This window comes from Chrysochloris asiatica, unplaced genomic scaffold (assembly GCF_000296735.1).
Source record: "Chrysochloris asiatica unplaced genomic scaffold, ChrAsi1.0 scaffold00013, whole genome shotgun sequence".
NCBI lineage: Eukaryota > Metazoa > Chordata > Mammalia > Afrosoricida > Chrysochloridae > Chrysochloris > Chrysochloris asiatica.
In genome coordinates this window covers 5,724,342-5,734,711 of record NW_006408531.1, presented here as the reverse complement: position 1 = coordinate 5,734,711, position 10,370 = coordinate 5,724,342, and the positions used below count along the sequence as shown (strand labels likewise).

The 10,370-nt window shown below is 37.5% G+C and overlaps 1 pseudogene; it reads right to left on the bottom strand.

Annotated features, from left to right (window-relative positions):
- Positions 1 to 4,255: 4,255 nt before the first annotated feature.
- Positions 4,256 to 4,626, bottom strand: LOC102838652 (annotated as a pseudogene).
- Between the last annotated feature and the right edge of the window lie 5,744 nt (positions 4,627 to 10,370).

The window sequence follows — 10,370 nt, the reverse complement described above, 5'->3', positions numbered from 1 at the left end:
GTTGAAATGGACAGCAGTAAATCTGTTCTTTTTCTTCCTACCTTTCTTTCTTTCTTTCTTTCTTTCTTTCTTTCTTTCTTTCTTTCTTTCTTTTAGTCTATATACTAAATTATTTCTGTTGATTAGTTTTCAACATAGCCAATGTTCAAATTTCTTAAATGCATTATGTTATCTTAAATGCATGTTCTTCACCAACACCGTAACTGAGATGCATCAATTCTTCTACAGTCTTCCTTATGTACCGTCCAACTTCCACACATATATGAGGTTATGGAAAATGCCCTGGTTTGGGTCAGGTACACTTTAGTCCTCAAATGGACTTCTTTGCTCTTGAGCACTTTGCAAAGGTCACGTGCAGCAGATTTGTCTAATGTCGCTTGATATCTTGATTGCTGCCTCCATGAGTGTTGATGGTGAATGCAAGCAAAATGAAGTTTTTGACAACTTCAATCCTTTCTCCATTTACATGAATGTTGTTTTATTGGTCCAGTGGTTAGGATTCTTCTTTTCTTTATACTGAGATGCAACCCATACCAAAGGCTATGGGCTTTGACCTTCATCAGTAAATATGTTAAGTCCTCATGGCTTTCAGTAAGCAAGGTTATATAATATGCATATCACAGGTTGTTAGTGAATCTTCCTTTAATCCTGATGCTGCATAATTACTCATATAATCCATCTTCTCACATTATACAATGAGTATATACACAAGAATCCTTGAATCTTACAATATCAATTAATTCATCCATTGTTATATTTCTGAGTAAATGCAGGAGATTAGACAAATGTGCTTAATATAGCTCCCTCTTGAATTTAATAAAAATATAATAAATGGATTTTTCAAATAGATTATTAAAGACAAAAACATTGGAAAGGAGAGGACAGCCACAAAGTTTGGGAAGCTGAGAAGGAGCTATAAATAAACAAATAAACAAACCCACAACAGTTGAGTCCATTTTGGTTCATAGAGATCATGTAAGTCAGTGTAGAAATGCCCCATAATGTTTCCAAGGATGTAACTCTTTGTAGAAGCAGCCTGCCACATTTTTTCTTTCATAGACTAGCTGGTGGGTCTGAATCACTAACCTGTTTGAATCACTAACTGAGCACTTAAGAGGATGTTGTTAAATGCCATCGAGTCAGTTCAGACACATCGACACTGTATAGGGTTTGTGAGTTTGAACCGCCAACCTTGCAATTCAAACGACCTTGCAGTCCAGTGTTTATCCTATAGCACAACATCAGGACTTAAGCAGATAGCCACTGTTAACTGGTGTAACAAACTAGATAAAATGAGACCTTTCAATTAGCAGCAGCAATAAAAATGCTTTGAAAGTTAGCTGTATGATTGTTAGAATATAAGTTTCACTAGAAGGCTTGTTGTTGTTGTTAGGTACCTTGAGTGATTTCTTACTAATAGTTCCTACACAAACAAGAGAAGAAACAGTGCCTTGTCCTGTACCATGCTCACAGTTATTTTTGGGTTCATTGTGGCAGTGTTTTATTCTGTTGTACAGAAATGACTCAAAAACACCTAACAACAATAGACACTATCAGGAGTCATCCAGATACTGCTTTGATCAAGATCAGATTTCCCCAGCTGATAGCAGAACGTCTTTATCTCTCCATCTGTTTAGGAATTCCCTTAGCTGCAGAGACCTGCCTAATTCAAGGTGAGCCATATCCCAGGCATGACTGATGAAAGAATATAATTCCTGGATATTATGGTTCAAGTTGGGACAACTATGAAGGGCCATTCCAGCTTCAGGATGCCCTATGCCAACAGTGAGTCAAATGTGTCTTCACAGTGCATTGCAATTCCGCTCTACCTCTGAACAAGCCTGCTTCTTTCCTTTCCTTCCCACTATTGTTGATCTCAAGCGCACCTGTTAACGTATTGCACCATTTCTAGATCTGAGGCTAATTCTTGAAGAATACAAATGAAACTTCAAGATTTATGAATGTTTTGAACATGCTGAGCAGATATTTATATTTTTACTAAAGATGCAGGGGATAAAACCATTATGAGCACAAGAAAATAAAATAGACAATCAATAATGCCAACAAAATAAAAGTTTAAAATTATCAAAAAGTAAATTCAATCATGATCTTTTTCACAGGTCAAATATGAGTAATATGTTATTGTTTTTGTTGTTGGATATAGTTGAGTCAGTTCTGACAGCAATATGCCCAATATACTGAAACATGGCAGAGACTTGTACAATCCTCACAATTGGTATGTGTAAACCTATTGCTGCTACCACTGTATAAGTCTATCTTGTTGGGGGTCTTATTTTTCTCTGGTCGTCTTCTTTTTCTTTGATCATTCCTTCACTTTCACCAGAGACTGATCCCTCCTGATAACATGTCCAAAGAACAAGAAACAAAGTCTTGTTCCTCACCTCTAAGGACCACTTCTTCCGAGACAGATTTGTTTGTTCTTCTGAAAGTCTATGGTACTTTCAATGTTCTTAGTCAACACCATAGGCTATCAGTAGTTCATTAGGACCCGGATAGTTGAATGCCTTTGCATAGTCAATAAAGCACAATAGACATCTTTCTGGTATTCTCTGCTTTTAGCCAAGATTCACCTGACATCAGCAATGCTATCCCTCTTTCCATGACCTCTTCTGAATCCATTTTGAACTCCTGGCAGCTTCCTGTCTGTGTACTTGTGCAGCAACCGTTTTTTAATCATTGTTGTTGTGTGCTGTCGAATTGGTTCTTACTCAAAATGACCATTTATAGGACCTGTGCGTTCAGTTGGAGGGCATGAATTGACGACCTTGGGGTTAGCAGCCCAGTGTTTATCCTATAGTAGTACTACTTTTGAATTATCTATAGCGTAGTTGTTACGAATCGGGCTGCTACCCTCAAGGTCGCAGTTCTAAACTACCAGTGGTTCCATGGGAGAAAGATGAGGTGTTCTGCTCCCATAAAGATTTACAGCCTCGGAAACTCTGTACAGGGTCACTATAAGTTGGAACCGACTCCATGGTACTTAACAACAATGACAACAATAGCAAATTTTAATTTGCATGTGATTTTGCTATTTTGTTGAGTCACCTTTCTTTGGAATGGGTACAAATATGGATCTCTGAAAGGTAGCTAGCTTCCAAATTTCTTAGCATAAGAAAATGAACACAGCCAGCGCTTGCATCAATTGTTAAAACATCCTATTTGCATTCTATCAATTCCAGAAGCCTTCTTTTTCACCAGTGCCTTCAATGCAGCTTGGACTTCTTTCTTGAGTCCCATCAGTTCTTGATCCTATGCTACCTCTTGAAATGTTCAAACATCAATTTGTCACTTTGGTTTTGGTACAGTGTATACTTTCCATCTTCTTTTGATGCATCCTGCATCATTCAACATTTTACCCATGTTGTTGTTCTTAAGTGCTGTTGAGTGGGTTCTGATTCATAGTGACCCTGTAAGGGGTTTCCAAGGAGTGACTGGTGGGTTGACCTGCTAACCTTGGATTAGCAATCCAGAATTTATTCTACAACACCACACCTGGACCCTATTTTGCCCATAGAATCCACCAATAATGCAATCCAAACTTGAAGTTTTTCTTTAGTTCTTCCAACTGGAGAAATGTTCCAGGTCTATTCACATGTCATTATAATAACTTGTTTTGTCTTCTCAAGCTGCCCTTTGAAAGTTTATGTTTAGCTCTTTTATTTCTTCATTGATTCCAATTGTTTTAGCTTCTCAGCACTCAAAAGTTTCAAAGTATCTTCTAACGTTCACCTTTTGATTATTTGTTTAAAAACAGTTTATTATGAAAATGTTAATGTTTATAAAAAGCTAAATACATATCACATGATTACAGAAAGTCATATTCCTATAAAAATGGCACAAAAGCTACAGATCTATAAGAGTTTATAATCAGGGCAACAGAGACTTTCTCCAAGGAGACCAGAAGAACAGCTCTACTGCAGCTATGGTAGTATTGGAGAGTAACCACCCGCAATTGACCAGTACACCTCCATACTCTGAAAAGACAATCTTTAAACCTGAGGTTGGAGATAAAGCGATAGTATCCAATGCTTGCTCTGACTCTTCAGGCCACCCAAGTTCACAGTCCTTGCCTCCCTCGTGCCACATGCAGCCTACAGGCAGGTGTTTGAGGGAGTCAAGTGGACTGGAGGAAGTTGGGGCTCATCCATGACCCCGTGTTTCCTTCCGCAGCCGTCAGGGTCCCAGGCAGAACAGGTGCCAGCACCTGCGTTCTGGAGGCACTAGGTTGACCAGATCAGTGACAGATGCTTCTCTTATCGTTGGACATCACAAGTTCTTGAATCAGCTCAGTTGGCTGGATGACAAGATGTGGACCATCTAGGGGTCCAGGTGCCAGCTTAGCAAGGACCACCTGTAGGTCAAGGTCGAGAATGTAGTTAATAACGAACCGCAGGATTTCCACCTGGCTGAGCTGAGTGTATCCCGGGATTCTGGGTACCAGTTCCTGTTGGTGCGAGTAGCCAGGGTTCATGTGGAGCAGGCTCAGCTCTTCCTTGGCTGCTGGATCCTTACATTGGCTGGTGCGATGGCCAGGCTGCGCTCGGACAGGCTGCATACGGCCTCGTAGCAGCCGTGCACTTACCTGCTCAGCGCCTTCACTGACATCCACTTTTGTCTTCTCTTTCTTTCCTGTCTTTTTTATGACGTTTTGCTTCCTTCATGTATGATATTCTTGAGGTTATTCCACAACTCTTCTGGTCATTAGTGTTTAATTCATCAAATACGTTCTTGAGATGGTCTCTAAATTTAGATAGGATATATTGAAGGTCATGTTTGGGTTCTCTTTAATTTAAATTTTTAATTTTCTTCAGCTTCAGTCTGAACGTGTATATGAGCAAATGATGGTTTGTACCACAGTGAGCCCCTGACTTTATTTTGGTTGATGATACTGCATTTCTCCATGGTATCTTCCCAAAGAGGTAGTCAATTGATACCTGTGTACACAATTTGGTGAGGTCCACATGTATAGTCACTTTTCATGTTGTTTAAAAATTACATGTAAAATGAATAATGTATTGGTCTTGCAAAATTCTCTTATGCAATCTCCAGCATTGATTCTATCACCAAAGCATCAAACTACTGTTTTTTTCCTTTTTGTTTCCAATGTTGCATTCCAATCACCATTAATTATCAGTGCATCTTGATTGCATATTTGGTGGATTTCAGACTGAAGAAATTGATATAATTCAATTTCATCATCAAGGATTTCAGTGGTTAATACATAAATCTGAAATATTGTATTATTAACCGGTCTTCTTTGTAGGTGTGTGTGTATTATGATATCAAAGATAGCACTGTACTATCTTGAAATGCTCTATTTGATGAGAAATGTGACCCATTTCTCTCTAATTTGTTATTATGGGTTTAGTTAAACATGGTTGTCTGATTCATATAGACGAATATCAGTCCATTGCAGCTCACTAATGTCTAGGTTATCTAACTTTATGCATTCTGTTTCATTTTTGACAACTTAAAATTTTCCTAAATTCATACTTCATGCATTCCTTTCTCTGATTATTAGTGGATGTTTGCAGTTGTTTCTTTCCATTGTGAGTCCCACCAGCAAATGCAGTGTTGCTCCATGTATGTTGCTTCTGTCTGTTGTACTTTGAGAAGTTGACATTAGTCATATTTAAATACCTTCCAACCTGAGGGGCTCATCTTCTGGCATTACGTGAGACAAAGTTGTGCTGATTTTCATAAAGTTTTAAGTGGCTAGCCATTCAGAAGTGGTCCACATTTGCTTCTTCTTAGTCTGTCTTAGTCTGGAAGCTCTGCTGAGAACTGTCCATCATAGGTGACCCTGGTGGAATTAAAAATACCCGTTCATAATTTCCAGCAACAAACAAACCACGATAGTATGACAATGTGACAGACTAGCAGAGGTGACTAATGAAAAATTGAATATTCAACTCAACAAACTTATTACCATACTATTCCATGGAGAAAATGAGGCAAATATTTTCCTTCCATTACTGGGTATTGAAAGATAATATTGAAGACTTAAAAGTTGCATATAATAATTTACATAAGGTATTTTGTGATGTGGAAACAAATATAAACAACTTCAAAATAAGAAATGCATCAGGAGATAAATTAGAAGTTAACCTTATTTTGTCTTGTAAACTGTTTAAATATATACTTACAATTTTTGTTTAATACTCTTTTGCTATTTAGAAAAAAATTGTATGCTCTGTTGTTATTGTTAGGTGCTATCAAGCAGGCTCTAACTCATAGCAACCTTGTACATGATAAAATGAAATGATGACCAAGAAAGCATATCTTATTAACTCCCAATAGTATATATCGTTTGTCTACAAATTGCTTACGTCTTAACTCAGAGGAACCAAGATGGCTAATTTTGCAGATGTGCTATTCAGACTGTCCACAACTAAGGTAAAGGAGACCAAAGGAAACCAAAGAAGCACCAGAGACATAGCTGGAGAACTTGTTCGAATACACATTGTGAGAGGAGACTTAGCAGGGGCAGCAAAGGAGGGGGACAGACTGGTGAATGGTCTCCCCTCCAGAATCCACCTGGTCATTTTGAACTTTTGTTGTAGCCAGACAGTGGCCTGGCAGCATGGATTCATACCAGGGACTGACAAAGTTAAACGTTTTATATTTTTCTTGTTCTCCATGCTCTCCTAGAGGCTGGAAGTATGACCAACACCAGCTGCCTAATCACAGTCACCATCAAGACCGGTTGCAATTTTTCTCCTCTACCCAAACTTTTGTTGTTGTTGTTGTTAAGTGCCGTCGAGTCGGTTCTGACCCATAGCAACCCTGTATAGGGTTTCCGAGGCTGTAAATCTTCACAGGAGTAGAAAGCCTCATCTTTCTCCCATGGAGCAACTGGTAGTTTCAAACTGCTGACCTTGAGGTTCATAGTCCAGATTCGTAACCACTACGCTACCAGAGCCAAACTTTATTGAGGTTTAATTCACATAAAATGAAAGTCACCCATGTTAAGTACAGAGTTCAGTAAATTTTGAGATCTGTATATACTCACTCCTCACTTCCCAACATGGTTAGGCTCCAAAGACCAGGCCATTATGTAAAAATTGGCTTTATGGGAAAATGGAAGATGACCACATCAGATTACAAAATGGAGGATGACTGCATCATTGCACAACTGTAAAATTACATCATTTCATAACTGCCAAATCAAACCACTAATAATCATGGCCCAGCCAAGCTGGTCCATAACAGTAACAATCACAGCCAACACTACTCTGTCCTTCTACCTTGGTGTTCTTTACTGCCAATGCATATACCATTAATGCACTAAATAGTGGAACAATAGAGTGTTTACTATTGTCATAAATGAGAAATGGTGGATAATAAGATAGTTAATAATTGAGGAGTCAGTGTATAGTCGTGTAAACATTATGGAAATCAACATGTAGAACATTTCCATTATGCTAAAAGTTCTCTTGAGCCCCTTTGTTGTGGATCCCTCACCTCATCGTAGTCTTGGTTAGTGAACTCATAGAAATGTTTCTCAAAATAAGCCATCTACTGCTGAGTTCCTTTTATTTAAATGGAGAATCATATCCCATATGACCTTTCTAATTGTGGTCCTATAGAAATTACTATTTATTTGGGATGTAAAATGAAAAAGAGGCATTTCACCTAAAATGAAATGGCTAAACTCATGCTAAAAGTGCAACACAACCTTTACATAGATGCAAAATCTGTTGTTTAAGAAACAATTCTATCTCTAAAGTAAAATTTTCCTCTGTGATCAGCCTAAGAATTTGGGTAGTAGACATTATAAAGTTCATGACCAATGCCTTATCAAAACTCTTTGCTTAGGTTTCCCTATTTTTATCAGCAGTTCTTATGGTCATTTCCAACTTGTACCAACCTGCTACATAATGTGGTTTGAGTAAAAAAGCTATGGTAAGAATAAGACCCAAATTATTTTATATAGTCTAAAATAATTATGTCTGCATTCCACATACTAATTTATTTTTATTGCTAAATTTAAAACAATCATTTCTTTTTGGTTTTTACTTATATTTAAATTTGAGTTGGTATTTTTGTTAGTTGCCATGAGACTGGGCTCAATTCATGGTGACCCCTGTACAACAGAACAAAATGCCTATCCTGCTATATCTTTGTGATTGTGTCATTCAGGAAAATTATGGTAAAATGGTCATGCTGCAATAGTGGTAAAGCATCGAAGAGCTGGCTTTTTTTTTTTGGAACTTCTCAGTCTCCTTTGACAAAGGCTATTATTACCAGTTAAGAAAACGCTAATAATAATATCTAGGCAAATTGAACTTCAAGAACAAACTAGAAATTTAATTACTTGATGCAGTTCTGATCCTATCTTCATTTGGGTAAAGAAATCGGCCAAGATCTTTCAGTTCTGTGCAAACATGTTGCCATTTGTCCACAATGGCAGTTCTTTAAGGTCACAGAGAACATAAATTTTTTTAATAAAACTCAAGTGAACATCTTCCCTAATCATGGAAGTTTTGCAACAAGTTTAAAGAAGTGCTTCTACACATACAACAACAATTTTAGATGGATCAAATATTTTAAGGAAGTTCAAGAAGACCTCAAAGAGATGCTATGAGAGGGAAGGTTATCAACATCAACAAATAAAGAAATGGGCTAGAGTCCAAAACCTTGTAGAAGATCGTAGAATTAGCATGGATGCAAAAGTTACTACTGTTGGGACATCACATGATTTAGGCTTTTCAATTCTATGTGAAAATCTTGGCCTCAGGAAGATTCTGATTTAATAAATGCCAAAACCGTAGTACAGAGATTAGCCAGATCAAAGAGCTGATCTTTCCATCATTCTTCTAAGAAAGATTGAAGCGAATGAAGATGGTTTTATGTAATGAATCACAACCAGATATGAACTGTGGATTTGCCAATATGATTCAGAAAACAAGGTCTAATCAGAGCAGGGACTTCTGAGATGCTCTGATGGACCACAAGGCAGAGAAGTCAGCTGACATTATCATATCCACCCTACAGACCTGATCTCGCCCCTTTGGACATTTTGGATTCCCCAAACTCAAAGGACAATTAAAGGGACCCATATATGAGTGTGTTGAGGCTGCCAAAACTGCTGTTTTGACTTAAAGTAAATCAGACAGCACAGTATCAGGAAGAGTTAAAGAGATGGAAACTTTCCTTCAGAAGTGTATGTATGGACCTTGATGGAGGATTTGTCAAGAAACAATAGCTTCACATTTTGATGTATTAATTTAATAAAAATTTCTTTGTTTGCTAGAAATGTCTTTTGACTCCCCTTCTTAGAGTTTGATTGCCTTCCAACCTAGGGGACTCATGTTTCAATACCATATTTGACAATATTCTGACATTTTTATTAACTAATATCTAAAAATAGATTGAAAGAGAATTCTTTCTAGTCTGCTGTTGTTTTGGAAGCTTAACTGAGCCCTGTTCTTCATGGCTGATTCCTCTGGTATTTGTAATACTGGTGGCAAACCTTCCAGTATTCAACTGACTACAGTGTGAAAAACTGACAGATATGTGGTGGAGCTTGGGTAGCAGTTGTTGTTATTGAGCTGTTGAGTTGGTTCTGACTCACAGGGACTCTGTAAAGGGTTTCTGAGGAACGACTGAAGGGTTTGAACTACTGACCTTGTGGTTAGCAGTCCAGTGCTTATCCTACAGTCGCACCAGGACCCCATTAGTTATATAGTATTTCATAAATATTAAAGAAGAAGAATTAAACTTAGTGTTGAAGGCAATTTTAATTTCAGCTACATTATCATTTTCTACCAACAACAAAAAGGCTACATGTTTTTTAATGCCATGATAAATTGCTTGCTATCTCCGGTGTAGGACTGAGTATATTTTGAAAAGAAGATAAGCCATATGCTAAAGTAAAAATCCAAAACAAAGCTGCCAAAGTCTTCACTCACACATCAGATAAGTATCATTATACATCTTCACCTGGAAAATAGAAATAATTCTTTCCATATCCTAAATTGAGGCAGTGTAACAAATAACACAATGAAATTCCATTTGCATTCATCTACATACAAGCAATTTGTAAAATAATCTAGCTTCAATAACAGAGCTTGTTTTCCTAGCAAATCAATAAGACTAGAGAACATAAGCAATTTCCTACAAGGTCATTCAGCACAGTGTTTGTAATGGTTGAATTAGGAATGCAACTTCATTTTATGACAGTATTTTCAAACTTTTTCTACAAACATTCTGAGTTTATAGAAAGAGACCTTAGCCACAGAAGCAAGGTAATGAGACCAGTGGCAAGTCACACTTTGTTTCTTACAATTCCTTACATCCAAAAATCCACAATTCTTGAGGAGATTTCCTTCCATATGATTTTCTGC